This window comes from Salvelinus alpinus, chromosome 15 (assembly GCF_045679555.1).
Source record: "Salvelinus alpinus chromosome 15, SLU_Salpinus.1, whole genome shotgun sequence".
In the NCBI taxonomy this organism is placed as follows: Eukaryota; Metazoa; Chordata; class Actinopteri; order Salmoniformes; family Salmonidae; genus Salvelinus; species Salvelinus alpinus.
This window is the reverse complement of record NC_092100.1, coordinates 39,887,633-39,902,858: the sequence shown is the minus strand read 5'-3', so window position 1 is coordinate 39,902,858 and position 15,226 is coordinate 39,887,633. Positions and strand designations below refer to the sequence as shown.

The following is a 15,226-nucleotide window of genomic DNA, read 5'->3' as shown; positions in this document are numbered from 1 at the left end:
CGAATAATGAACCGTTTTTTAGCACAATTTGTTGAAAGCAGCGAAGCCTTCAGAAAGCCTCGGTTTCCCATCACTACCACAGACAGTCACACAAAGAAAACATTTGCAATTCCTACCATCTCTAAAGCATTCCTTGGTAAGGAGTGCTTTTTCAACATCGGAAATCTGTGAGTCTCCTTACTATTTCCAGAGTGAGACAGTGCAGGAGCAGACTAATGAATTCAATGATGTCACTTTTTTACTCAAGCTTAACATTATTGTCATCTATCGCCCACCAGGGGCCCTTGGAGAGTTCCTCAATGAGCTTGAAACTTTGATAAACTAATTTCCTGACGATGGCTCACCGCTCTACGTACTTGGCGACTTCAACCTCTCGACGTTTGCCTTCGATTCATTTCTTCCACACTCTCTCTTTCCCTTCTTTGCCTCTTTTGACCTCACCCTTTCCCAATCCCCTCCAACTCACAAGGCAGGCAATACGCTTGATCTCATCTTTACTAGAGGCTGCTCTCCTACCAATCTCACTGCAACCCCCCTCCAGGTCTCTGTTTCCTTTTCTGTCTCCCTTTCTCTCAACTTGGATGTCAGCCCACCACATCAAGCTCAACCTCAAGCTGCTCTTCCTCCCGGGAAAGGCCTGCCCACTCAAAGAGCTCCCCATCATGTTTGACAACTCCACAGTGTCGCCCTCCTAGAGTGCAAAGAATCTTGGCGTAACCCTGGACAACACCCTGTCGTTCTCTGCAAACATCACTTGCACTTGACCCCCCACTTCTAGGTCTGACTGATGGCTACTTTACTGAGGAAAAATGTACTTTCTAGGCCTGTGATATGTGGTTGTCCCACCAAGCTATCTTAAGATTAATGCACTAAGTCGCTCTGGATAAGAGTGTCTGCTAAATGACTAAAAAGTAAAATACGTCAATGGACTGACCAATGGCAGGCACCAATGTGCGTTTCCTGGTATCAAGGAATGCCCCGAATTGTGGTCTACAATTACACCATATTGAGCAAATATAATTTTACCAAATCAAATTGAGAAAAGGCCATGGTCTAAGCAGGGGTGCCAATCATTTTGACCCCTATCCTTTTAAGATATGTTTGTATTACTTGTTAAACAAAATGTTGTTCTCTGAGCAACTGTATAAGTATAAAATAACATACTTTCCCAAAAATGTTTTGCATACAATATAGCTCAGTATTTTGTATTATTTATTTGAAACAGTCTTTGTTGCTCATTTTCATCAAGGGTGTAATCCTACACATGCTCAGTGCATTCCAGCTGCAATGTGTACAAAAACCACTAGATGGTCATCTTGTAAAGTGTTTTTCATCGCATTTTCAAACCCATTTAAAATTGTCATAGACTTTTTAAAAATTCTGATTTAAACCCAGTCACTGCATTTAATTTATTGTAGACATACAATCTATCATGTTCACATGAGTGGAGAAATGTATTTTATTATCTTCTATGCCATAGCCTTGGAGGGTACCAGTACATAGGGGAAACTTCTTCCTACTTCTGTTAAAAAAACAACTAATCATCTCTCCCTCCTTCCTTCCCTCCCTCCTGCTCTATTCCCCCTCTCTCACTATCCCTCTCTCTCGCTCTCCCTTTCTCTCTCTTTCTCCCTCTTTTTCTCTCTTTCTGTCTGTCATTCTCTCAGTTTGAGCAGAGCACATTCAGGTGTGCTCAGGTGTTGCAATACTCAGACAGCGCTTAGAGAGCCTAATTAAACTCAAGGGATTGGGGATAGAGGGGTGATTGTGACGGTAAGGGAAGATGGAGGTGAGGGTACCATCCATTTAATTCCAGCTGTTACTATGAGCCGTCCTCCCTTCAACAGCCTCCACTATGGTGGTGAGGGAAGATCGGTTGAGCAATCTCAACTCCAAAAACTGAAGAGAGAGCAGGCTCTTATTACCAGTGGATATAATGATTTCAGATATAAACTGTGTGTGATTGCTATGGCAATATCCCTTTTAAATGTAATTATAACAGCACGCTCAAATGGAATCTAATTGGTGATGAAACTGTTGAACCAACTGCACTGGATTCAATATTTATTTTCATGATTTTCATCTTTAGTTAACATTTTACAGTGCATTCGGAAAGTATTCAGACCCCTTGACTTTTTGCACATTTTACATCACAGCCTTATTTTAAAATTGATTAGATTAGTTTTTCCCCTCATCATTCTACACACAGTACCCCATAATGACAAAGCAAAACCTGTTTTTTAGATTTTTTTGCAAATGTATTACAAATAAAAAATGGAAATATCACATTTACATAAGTATTCAGACCCTTTACTCAGTACTTTGAAGCACCTTTGGCAGCGATTACAGCCTGGAGTCTTCTTGGGTATGACGCTACAAGCTTGGCACACCTGCATTTGGGAAGTTTTCTTGCTGCACAGCTATTCAGGTCTCTCCAGAGAGGTTTGATCGGGTTCAAGTCCGGGCTCTGGCTTGGCCACTCAAGGACATTCAGAGACTTGTCCCGAAGCCAGTCCTGCGTTCTCTTGGCTGTGTGCTTAGGGTTGTTGTCCTGTTGGAATGTGAACCTTCGCCCCAATCTGAGGTCTTGAGCGCTCTGGAGCAGGTTTTCATCAAGGATCTCTCTGTACTTTGCTCCCAGACTTGTCTCCCAGTAACTGCAGCTGAAAAACATTTCCACAGCATGATGCTGCCACTACCATGCTTCACTGTAGGGATGGTGCCAGGTTTCCTCCAGACGTGACGCTTGGCATTCAGGCCAAATAGTTCAATCTTGGTTTCATCAGACTAGAGAATCTTGTTTCTCATGGTCTGAGCGTCTTTAGGTGTCTTTTGGCAAACTGCAAGCGGACTGTCATGTGCCTTTTACTAAGGAGTGGCTTCCGCCTGGCCGCTCTACCATAAAGGCCTGATTGGTGGTGCTTCAGAGATGGTTGTACTTCTGGAAGGTTCTCCCATCTCCACAGAGGAACTCTCACCTCCCTGACCAAGGCCCTTCTCCCTCGATTGCTCAGTTTGGCCGTGCGGCCAGTTCTAGGAAGAGTGTTGGTGGTTCCAAACTTCTTCCATTTAAGAATGATGGAAGTCACTGTGTTCTTGGGGACCTTCAATGCTGCAGACATTGTTTGGTACCCTTCCCCAGATCTGTGTCTTGAGACAATCCTGTCTCGAAACTCTACGTACAATTATTTCGACCTCATTGCTTGCTTTTTGCAATGTGGGACCTTTTATATACACAGGTGTGTGCCTTTCCAAATCTTGTCCAATCAATTGAATTTTCCACAAGTTGTAGAAACATCTCAAGGATGATCAATGGAAACAGGATGCACCTAAGCTCAATTTTGACTCATAGCAATATATGTACAGTACCAGTCCAAAGTTTGGACACACCTACTAGTGTACAAAGGCAAAGGGTGGCTACTTTGAAGAATATAAAATATATTTTGATTTGTTTAACACTTTTTTGGTTACTACATCATTCCATGTGTTATGCCATAGTTTTGATGTAGTTTTGATGATCACTATTATTCTACAATGTAGAAAATAGTACAAATAAAGAAAGACTCTTGAATGAGTAGGTGTGTCCAAACTTTTGACCGGTACTGTATGTCATGCGTGGGATATTTATTAATGAGTTAATGTGTAAATGTGAGTACATGCGTTTACTAATACATTTACATTTAAGTCATTTAGCAGACGCTCTTATCCAGAGCGACTTACAAATTGGAAAGTTCATACATATTCATCCTGGTCCCCCCGTGGGGAATGAACCCACAACCCTGGCGTTGCAAGCGCCATGCTCTACCAACTGAGCCACACGGGACCACATACCTCTGTTGATGATTAATGTAGATCCTTATAAATAATTTACTAATTACTAATCAACAAATTTGCAGCCCCTAATCTAAAGTGTGCACACATATACTTCATGAAGGTTTATAAATGACTTGTTTTTGCCCAAAAGCTGGCCACATTAGTAGACAGTACCTGACACCACCAATGACTAAAAATAACCTAAAACATTCAATGGTAAAAGAAGTATACAATTTATTTTTTGTTAACAGAGCATCTCCACTGTCAACTTTGCCACAATCTCCACTGCCACTGTCAACTGTCAACAATGAACTTCTTGCGTGAACAATTTCAGTTACATATTCATAAGCTTCATGTCACGTCCTGACCATAGTTCTTATGTGTTTTGCTTGTTTTAGTGTTGGTCAGGACGTGAGCTGGGTGGGGATTCTATGTTGTGTGTCTAGTTTGTCTGTTTCTGTGTTCGGCCTAATATGGTTCTCAATCAGAGGCAGCTGTCAATCGTTGTCCCTGATTGAGAATCATATATAGGTGGCTTGTTTTGTGTTGGGGATTTGTGGGTGGTTGTTTCCTGTGTCAGTGTTTGTGCCACACGGGACTGTGACAGTTAGTACGTTTGTTATTTTGTATAGTGTCTTGTTTTCGTGTATATTAAATCATGGAAACTTACCACGCTGCACATTGGTCCTCCGATCCTTCTCGCCTCTCCTCGTCCGAGGAGGAGGAAGAGCTAGACTGCCGTTACACTTCATAACTGCAGCCATTAACAAAGGCCTGATAAATCACAAGTGAAAATCAACTTCGCAACTGGCACTTGAACCAAAAGCATATGGCCGTTTAACACTATAATAGCCGGGCCTTGACAAATACAAATGGCCACCAATGCCAGGCCCTTGGGGTGTCTACATTTTGACATGTCATTTAATATACACCATCACATAGATATATATATATATAAACAAATATATATTTAGGTAAGTCATAAGAAACATTATGAATTTATGAAAATACCTTTCAAGAGAACAGAATAGCATTTTTTATTTAATTATGTTACTGTGCCAAGTTAACCTAAAACCTGCAATGAGCAAGTTTTGGCAATTTTTGGGGCATTGGTGGAGCGTCAAGTACTGTCTACTAATGTGGCTTTTGGGGAGTAACAAGTCATTTATAAACCTTTTATAAAGTATACACTGAGTGTACAAAACATTAAACACCTTCCTAATATTGAGTTGCACCCCCTTTTGCCTTCAGAACAGACTCAATTCGTTGGGGCATGGATTCTAAATGGTTTCAAAAGCATTTCACAGGGATGCTGGCCCATGTCGACTCCAACACTTCCCACAGGTGTGTCAAGTTGCCTGGATGTTCTTTGGGTGGTGGACCATTCTTGGTACACACGGGAAACTATTGAGCGTGAAAAACACAGCAGAATTGCAGTTCTTGACACACTCAAACCAGTGTGCCTGTTCCCCTACTCTACCATACCCCGTTCAAAGGCAGTTAAATATTTTGTCTTTCCCATTCACCCTCTGAATGGCACACATACACAATTCATGTCTCAATTGTCTCAAGGCAGAAAAATCCTTATTTAACCTGTCTTTTCCCATTCATCTACACTAATTGAAGTGGACTTAACAAGTGACATCAATAAGGGATCATTGCTTTCACCTGGATTCACCTGGTCAGTCCATGTCATGGAATGAGCAGGTGTCCTTAATGTCTTGTACACCCAAAGTAGACCTGTTTAGTGGCAGTGCACACTTTAGATTAGGGGTCGCAAAATTGTTTATAGTTTATTAATATATTTATTAATATTGTTAATAATAATATTAATAATATTAATATTATTAATAATGACCAAATCAGTTGGGCTAGACAATCTGGACCCTCTCTTCCTAAAATTATCCGCCGCCATTTTATGCAACCCCTATTACTAGTCTGTTCAACATCTCTTTCGTATCGTCTGAGATTTCTAAAGATTGGAAAGCGGCCGCAGTCATCCCCCTCTTCAAAGGGGGAGACACTCTAGACCCAAACTGTTACAGACCTATATCCATCCTGCCCTGCCTTTCTAAAGTCTTCGAAAGCCAAGTGAACAAACAGATCACCGACCATTTCGAATCCCACCGCACCTTCTCCGCAATGCAATCTGGTTTCCGAGCTGGTCACGGGTGCACCTCAGACACGCTCAAGGTCCTAAACGATATCATGCTGCCAAACATACCCTCGTAAAACTGACTATCCTACCGATCCTTGACTTCGGAGAGGTCATTTACAAAATAGACTCCAACACTCTACTCAGCAAATTGGATGCAGTCTATCACAGTGCCATCCGTTTTGTCACCAAAGCCCCATTGCAACCTGTATGCTCTCGTTGGCTCCTCGCTAAATATTCGTCGCCAAACCTACTGGCTCCAGGTCATCTATAAGTCTTTGCTATTTAAAGCTCTGCCTTATCTCAGCTCACTGGTCACCATAGCAACACCCAACCGTAGCACGCGCTCCAGCAGGTATATTTCACTGGTCATCCCCAACGCCAACACCTACTTTGGCCGCCTTTCCTTCCAGTTCTCTGCTGCCAATGACTGGAACGAATTGCAAAAATCAGTGAAGTTGGAGACTTATATCTCGCTCACTAACTTTAAGCGTCAGCTGTCAGAGCAGCTTACCGATCGCTGCAGCTGTACACAGCCCATCTGTAAATAACCCATCCAACCAACTGCCTACCTCATCCCCATATTTGTTTTTGTTTTCTGCTCTTTTGCACACCAGTATTTCTACTTGCACATCCTCATCTGCACATATATCACTTTAGTGTATATTACTAAATTGTAATTACTTCGCTACTATTGGCCTATTTATTGCCTTACCTCCTTACTTCATTTGCACACACTGTATACAGATGTTTCTATTGTGTGATAAACTGTACATTTGTTTATTCCATGTGTAACTCAGTGTTGTTTATTTTGTCGCACTGCTTTGCTTTATCTTGGCCAGGTCGCAGTTGTAATTGAGAACTTGTTCTCAACTGGCCTACCTGGTTAAATAAAGGTGAAATAAATAAGGATCTCCATTAATCATCCACTGAGGAATTAGTAAGTGCATATACTCACATTTATAAATGCACTCATTAACAATTCATAAATATACCATTCAAGACATATATAAATACATGAATTCATATGTCAATGATGAGTCAAACCCTTAATCAACCATTAACAAATGCCTTATAAATAATCGTATGAGTTGACTCCTTCATAACGGGTTTATAAGCACATTATTCATAATTTACAAATTGTGAACATACTATGATCAAACACCTTATTAATGACATTATAAATCATTAATAAATCATTTCAAATAGTGTTTATAAATGCAGAAATTACTATTTAGAGATTGCTTATTGACATTTACAAATGTCGGAATAATTATTTAGTAATTGGTAAGCAAACTGTTAATAAATCATTTATTAAAGGACCTTGTTATAAAATGTTACCCTTCTTTATATTTATGTTTTAACATGTCAAGAAGATGTCTGGGTTTTAGCATGATCATACATAATGTTCCTTCTACGATACAATGGGTGTGAATAGAAGCAATCAATACAGTATTGTACATTACAATAGCGCTTTGGATTAAATGATACTCTGAATTTGAAACCATTTGGATTTTCTCTGACAATAAGAACCACTATGCTCGACTCTTTACCACCAGATGAGCCTGAGCTGCACGTTGCCTATTAACCTGGTAAAGTCTCCGCCCACCTGTGGTTTCGGCAGCCTTTTAGAGTTCCCCACAGTGTTTTGAGGTGTTTATTAACCACCTCTGTGTGTGCTCACTCCTCTCTCCTGGAGCCCACCTGGCTGCTGCTGCGTGCTTCGCACCCGATTGTTGCATAGCAACTGCCTTCTCAGCACCTGTTTTTATCATTTAGAAGTCTGCAGACTCAAATGTGTGGGCAGAACCACCCATGTGGGTCAGTGTCTGACTCTGCCAGTGTCCAAAAACATGCTCCTTCCCTTTTAGAGACAGCGCTGATGCATGCTAAGTAACCAGCTACTGTAACTCATGGGTTGAGTCCCAAAATGTCATTTTAACTATAGTGCTCTACTTTTGAACAGAGCCCTATAGGCCCTGTACAAAGGTAATGCACTATATACAGGGAATAGGGTGCCATTTGGGACACAGACATTACTCCATTGAGCATGCTCTCTGTGACACAACTTATGGCTGGATATCATGCCATATAGCCCCCTAGAGAAACACATCCCGTTTATGTCTGATATGTTGTTCCCTAACAAATATGGTGACTGATAGGTAAAGTGGCCACGGTGTTGATGGCACTGCAGGGCTATGGACTGATAATGGCTCTTAGATTGTAAAATTTTAATTAAGCCCTCAAGGAAAATACAGACTGTATCATCAGTGAAGCCTTATACATCTAAATTCACATTTGGAGAAGATAAGTGCATGCATGATGCCCCCATTTAACACTGTGCTTCTTATCGACCCTCTAGTCTATTCGACTATGAGTGACTTCTTTCTCAGGCTAATGCTGAGCTTATTAATCTGTTTACTTCTACACACCCAACCAACAACTGGAAAGTAATTGATTACTTTCTTTGTAAACAGCTCTTATGTTGTGTTCAGAGGGTAAGTTGAGCAGCACTGGTTGGCTTCAGTGTACACTTTGTGCCATTTGCCAAGTTTAAATCATTGAGTCACATCGCCATTCACTCACATGAATTCTCTGTTGAATACTTAATGTATTCCTGTAAGCCATCTATAGCGGACGTCATTCATTACATAATGTTTTCATATCGTGTTAAATGCTTAGTTCTGTTGTACACACATGAAGATGTCTAGATGACAGCCTGCTATTATAATTCATGTCATGTGGAGGTATAGTGAAGTCTTTGATATAATAAATAAACAGTATATATGGAACTATTCTTAGAGTGTGTAGCTCAAGTCGTAGGCACTCTCCTGTTACCTATTTCCAGGTGATCCTCAATAAAAATAAATATTCTGAACATTAATTGAGAAACTAATATGTTCCCTGTAGATACCAACTCTAAACTGTTGTGCAGTGTTCATAGAATCAGGGAAAACTCATGTCTGTATTGACCTTGCCTTTGGTAGCTCTGTGTGGAGATGATGTCCACCCTGCAGCTACTCCAGCATGATCAAAGACAACCGCTATGAGAATCTGATAGGCTCTGTAAACAAATCCAACTGTAGAGCATCCTCCAGCCTCTATTCATCCATTCATTCCTAACCAATAAGCCTACCTATACCTCTCCAAGGCTCTGTCCAAGGACATTTGTCACAACCCTTATCGCTAAACTTAATCACATGCTCAACAAGATTCAGGGCTGAATCTCCAATGAGGACAAAAGTTACCTGCTCTAGCTATTAATTGGCACATTTACTTCTGCATACTTCATTAAATACTTTCGTTATTGCCCATTTCCCCTCTCAGTTAAGAAGTTCTTATTTGACACCCAGGCCTCCAATATACTGTAGCTGTGAGGCTCAATTTCTCATCTTAAATGGTTTAAGGAGTCAGGATGAAAGTGCTGTGTGAGTAATAATTCACTCCTTTTGTATTTCCATAGCTCTAAGCATGTGAATGAGGAGATATTGTAGCCAATACCCAATTTATCTTCATAGGCCATTTAAGACATTCAGCTGAGAGTACAGTATGTTCTGTCCCAAAAGAGATAAGAATGATAGTTTCCTGTTCTGAGCGCTCTTCAATCGGTTCCTTTTATTAAACCCATAAGTATCTGCCCAAATTAGAGCACCACTAGTTCAAAAGTTTTTGATAACTTTCTAGCAATAGAAAACACAAAAATCAGCATGTTTGTAGATTCACTAATACAACAATACATTCTAGGGTTTATAAATGTTAAAGCTTCACTGCATACTGTAACTCTCTGTGTACAGGTGTTTTTGGATTCCCCTCTGGCAAGAATTTGGTATTTTATTTGTAGATCTGAACACGATTTCCCATAAACCCCGTTCTCATAGGTAGTTTTGCGGAGGCCCGATGCAGCCATTTTTATCTCAATATCAAATTATTTCTGGGTAACAATTAAGTACCCTACTGTGATTGTTTTCAATTAAAATGGTAAAAAAAATGCTTCTTAGCAAAGAGCAATTTCTCAAGCAAGAATTTAGCTAGGACTGTCTGGGATGGGTCTGAGAGAGGGGAAAACTGAAAACTAGCTGTTATTGGCAGAAAGGTTTGGAACTCCCTTTCTTATTGGTCTATTAACTAATTTACAGCCTGGTGATGTCACCAGCAGGCCAAAACTCCAACCCACCAAAACAGGCGGACATTTCAGGTGGTCTTTTCAAACAGCTCTTACACTAAAAGGGCATTATCATAATTTCACAATATTATTTCAACCTTGTAGTTTGGAAATGTATATAAAACACAAGAAAATCAGTTTTTTTTTTTTAATATAGAGGAGATATTTTTATGATCAGATCAAGCACCCATATATGAAGTAAAGTCAACATAGCAGCCTACTCTGCGGCAACAGAGGAGACGGAAAGAAAATGCCACGCACAAAACTAAAAAAGGCTCTCGCTAGGACCTGGAGGAGTGCTGGTGGTTGTTCCAGAAGTGACAGATAGGAGAACGAGCACGGAAGTCAAATTTCTGGTAGGTGAAATGAATGTAGGCTGCTGTTGAGTGAGAACGAAGGATTTTAAGAGGAATAGAAAGTCTCAAAGAGAAGGCAATTGGTTATATTTTTTCCTGTTTTAGTAGTAGGAGATTGGCGCTGTTTGCTTTCAATGCACATTGGCAGCTAGTGCACGCGTGAACCTTGGCTAGCTAGCTAGCTAACGTGACATAATCCGTGCAGTGAGGTCGCGAGGTGACTGGATTGGTTTATTTCAAACATGTGGCACAAATATATGAAATAACTATTCATATTTCTTTGTAATAAACTGTCATGCTTTTGTCCGAAGCTGTCATCAGTGTTCAAAAGTATGTTACACACATGTTGTGCACAGTGCTGCTGACCAAGACAGGGGACTCTGTGGCACATTGTTTACCATCTGAGAGTCTAACCCCACCTACACAAATGAAAACAATTGTGCATTTTATTATATTTTCACAATCAAATGCAAATAGCACGTGATGGCAATGTTGTGGTGGTCACTGCTCAATGAATGCCATTCCAAGTTCCCCATGACAACAACATTGAATAGTGTAGTTATTTATTTTCGTGATAAGGTAAACGTGATCAATTTCATTATAAAAAAAACAAGGCACTCTTCATACTACAATGCCCTATTGCAGTAGAGTATCTAGCCGATTAAACTCAACTCCACGATTTATGATGGACTAGTGCGGTGACTTGTGTGGGCGGACTGGAGTTCCCGAATCAAATCCCATTTTATTGGTCGCATACACATATTCAGCAGATATATTGCTGGTGTAGCGAAATGGTTGTGTGTCTAGCTCCAGCAGTAATATGTAACAATACACACAAATCTAAAAAGTAAAAAAATATAGAATTATGAGGATGAGCAGTGTGTGTGTATCTATGGAATTTATAGACAATATGGATATAATATGTAGTATATCTGAAGAGTAGTATACAGTGCCTTCGGAAAGTATTCAGACACCTTGACTTTTTCTACATTTTGTTATGTTACAGCCTTATTCTAAAATGGATTAAAAAAAATCCTCAACAATCTACACACAATACCCCATAATAACAAAGCAAAACAGGTTTAGAATTTTTGGCAAATTTATTACAAATAAAAAAAACATGCCTTATTTACATAAGTATTCAGACCCTTTGCTATGAGACTCGAAATTCAGCTCAGGTGCATACTGTTTCCATTGATCCTCCTTGAGATGTTTCTACAACTTGATTGGAGTCCACCTGTGGTAAATTCAATTGATTGGACATGATTTGGAAAGGCACACACCTGTCTATATGAGGTCCCACAGTTGACAGTGCATGTCAGAGCAAAAACCAAGCCATGAGGTCGAAGGAATTGTACGTAGAGCTCCGAGACAGGATTGTGTTGAGGCACAGATCTGGGGAATGGTACCCAAAAGATTCTGCAGAATTGAAGGTCTCCAAGAACACAGTGGCCTCTATCATTCTTAAATGGAAGAAGTTTGAAACCACAAGACTCTTCCTAGAGCTGGTTGCCCGGCCAAACTGAGCAATCGGGGGAGAAGGGCCAGAACTCGATGGTCATTCTGACAGAGCTCTGGAGTTTCTCTGTGGAGATGGGAGAACCTTCCAGAAGGACAACCATCTCTGCAGCACTCCACCAATCAGGCCTTTATGGTAGACCGGCCAGATGGAAGCCACTCCTCAGTAAAAGGCACATGACAGTCCACTTGGAGTTTGCCAAAAGGCACCTAAATACTCTCAGACCATGAGAAACAAGATTCTCTGGTCTGACGAAACCAAAATGTAACTCTTTAGCTCTGCGTCACATGCCAAGCGTCACATCTGGAGGAAACCTGTGACCATCCCTACGGTGAAGCATGGTGGTGGCAGCATCATCCTGTGGGAATGGAATTTTCAGAGGCAGGGACTGGGAGACTAGTAAGGAATGAGGAAAAGATAAACAGAGCAAAGTACAGAGAGATCCTTGATGAAAACTTGCTCCAGAGCACTCAGGACCTCAGTTTCACCTTCCAACAGGACAACGACGCTAAGCACACAGGCAAGACAATACAGGAGTGTCTTCGGGACAAGTCTCTGAATGTCCTTGAGTGGCCCAGCCAGAGCCCGAACTTGAACCTGATCGAACATCTCTGGAGAAACCTGAAAAAAGCTGTGCAGCAACGTTTCCCATCCAACCTGACAGAGCTTGAGAGGATCTGCAGAGAAGAATGGGAGAAACTCCCAAAATACAGGTGTGCCAAGCTTGTAGCGTCATACCCAAGAAGACTTGAGGCTGTAATCGCTGCCAAAGTTTTCTTCAATGAAGTACTGAGTAAAGGGTCTGAATACTTATGTACATTTTATTTTTAAATTGTTAATACATTTGGCATTATGGGGTATTGTGTGTAGATTGAGGGAATAAAAATTGATTTAATACGTTTTAGAATAAGGCTGTAATGTAACAATATGGAAAAAGTCAAGGGGTCTGAATACTTTACGAAGGCACTGTATGTACAGCAATTGTTAAATAGGATAGGCCTTGACTAGAATACAGTATATACATATGAAGTGGGTACAACAGTATGTGACATGATTAAAGTGACCAGTGTTCCATGACTATGTACATAGGGCAGCAGCCTCTATGGTGCATGTTAGAGTTAATTGGGTGGTAGCCGGCTAGTGACAGTGACTAAAGTTCAATGCAGGGTACTGGGCGGAGGCAGGCTAGTGGTGACTATTTAACAGTCTGATGGCCTCGAGATTGAAGAACAGCTTCTATCTCTTGGTCCCTGCTTTGATGCACCTGAACTGACCTCGCCTTCTGGATTGTAGCGGGCTGAACCGGCCGTGGCTCGGGTGGCTGAGGTCCTTGATAATCATCTAGGCATTCCAACATCATAATTACACACAACATTGTTCTGTGTAATTGGGGGCTATTCTTTGGGTGCTGAAATCAGTCGTTTTTGATAAAAAACTAAATATTATGTGACATCGGAGATCCAGTCTGCCCACACTAGTCGCCGCTCAACTCCATCGTAAATCGTTGAGTTTTTAGTCAGCTAGTAAACATCATGCAATGATCAAGTGGGCTAATTCACATGAAAATATTTATGTGCCTGGCCCCTGCAGCAAACAATCAGATTGTTTTCTCTGGCATTATTTCCCTGCTGCATCAATAATGACTGAGGGTACATTTGTGACCGACCGTCTCGATTCGGTCTTACATTGGACAAAAGTAGAGACTCAGAGCTAGAAAATGGTATATCATACACTACAGTTGAGGAACAATTGGAAAGTAATTCTGATTTTGAAAGTTGATAAACTTGTAACCCCACTTTTGAGAAAATGGCCTTGAATGTTTTGGTACACCTACTGGAGAGCTCTTCTTTGTCTACACCTATTCAGCATCGTTTACACCCTCTTAAGCCTTAGCCCACCCATCTCTTTAAGGATTCACATGTGAGGCCATGTGGTAAACGCATGCTACATCAAATAAAATCTAAGTTTATTTGTCGCATGCACAGGATACAGAAGCTCTAAACGTTACAGTGAAGGGGTTACTTGCATAGTAGCAATATCATAAACAGAAAGTGTCCAGATAAATATTTTATCATTATTAGATTACTTTTACCCGATACACTTGTCTAAATTGATGGGTCATGTGAAAGAAATGCTATAACCAACCCCCCCAGCCACATCTAGCTAAGTGGGTGGGTCACTATTGTCTAGACATGTACACATGTTAATGAAATACAATAGATGGCCGTAATCATCCCCAGACACGCATGGCTAATATGATGGGTCATGTAATAATCTGGCCAGAGTGGTCTTTTGTTTAGACATGTAGCTAGCTAGCTAAACAATAAACCGGCATAATCCCAACTCATACTACTACCAATACAAAATGATCATAGCTGTAGTAGGAATCTGCAGGTTGCTAAAGCTAACAAACTAGGTTCAATGTTAGCTAGCTAACATTAGGCTATAACTAGCAATGCAAATGGTTTCTGATTCTAATAATATTACTACACAGATCATACACGTAACGTTAGCTAGCGAGCCAGCAAGCTAACGTCTGCTAGCTAACTAACAGTAAGCTTTAACTTGCAATAAAAATGACTTTCTCACAAAATGTTTAACTTCTATCTGAAAATATAGCTAGACCATTACACGTATACATGTAGGAACGCTTCATGGCAGACTGGAACAGTTTAACTCCGTTTTGTTTGTAGTTACATCTTGTTTGGCCAGCGCTGTGTCAAGTCACTCTGCTTCACACTGACCGTGGCGTGTGCAGAAAGTAGCCCATCAATTTTTCCAACTGATCTATCTAAAGCGCCTGTTAAATTTAGGGCATTAATATTGAGAAAAGTACCAAAACGTTTGTAGTTCTCGATGGCTAACGTTATATCTTTCAAAAATGGCGCGGTAGAAAGGACTGTCAACACATACTGAACTGCTCACGTTCTAGACCGAAGCATGCTACATGGCAGACCAATCCAAACTCCTATTAAGGCACATGAAAGTTCACATGTTGCACAAGGCAATTCTGGCAAAAGACGCATTTTTATAAAAAATAAATGTTTACGTTCAAATTCCGCTCCTGTGAAGTAGTGACGTGCGACATACACCTAGTTTCCTAAAACGAGTCACATTTGATTTATTCTACACTTCTGAGTGGTATTTACAGTATTATGTCTCAAAATAAGTAGGCTATACCCTTCATAGTGATTAGCCTACATTTGGCACTGACCTCAAAC

General features: G+C 40.7%; 1 protein-coding gene across 4 annotated transcripts in view; it reads left to right on the top strand.

Annotated features, from left to right (window-relative positions):
• The first annotated feature begins 10,358 nt into the window (after positions 1-10,358).
• Positions 10,359-15,226, top strand: part of LOC139540067 (mitochondrial inner membrane protease subunit 2-like) — a 176,636-nt gene continuing 171,768 nt past the window's right edge. For 2 of the 4 annotated variants that reach the window (XM_071343614.1, XM_071343612.1), the window contains exon 1: positions 10,359-10,486. The gene's annotated coding sequence lies outside the window, so the exon portion shown is untranslated. The remainder of the gene's footprint in view (positions 10,487-15,226) is intronic. The other 2 variants (XM_071343615.1, XM_071343613.1) reach the window with 2 other exon arrangements.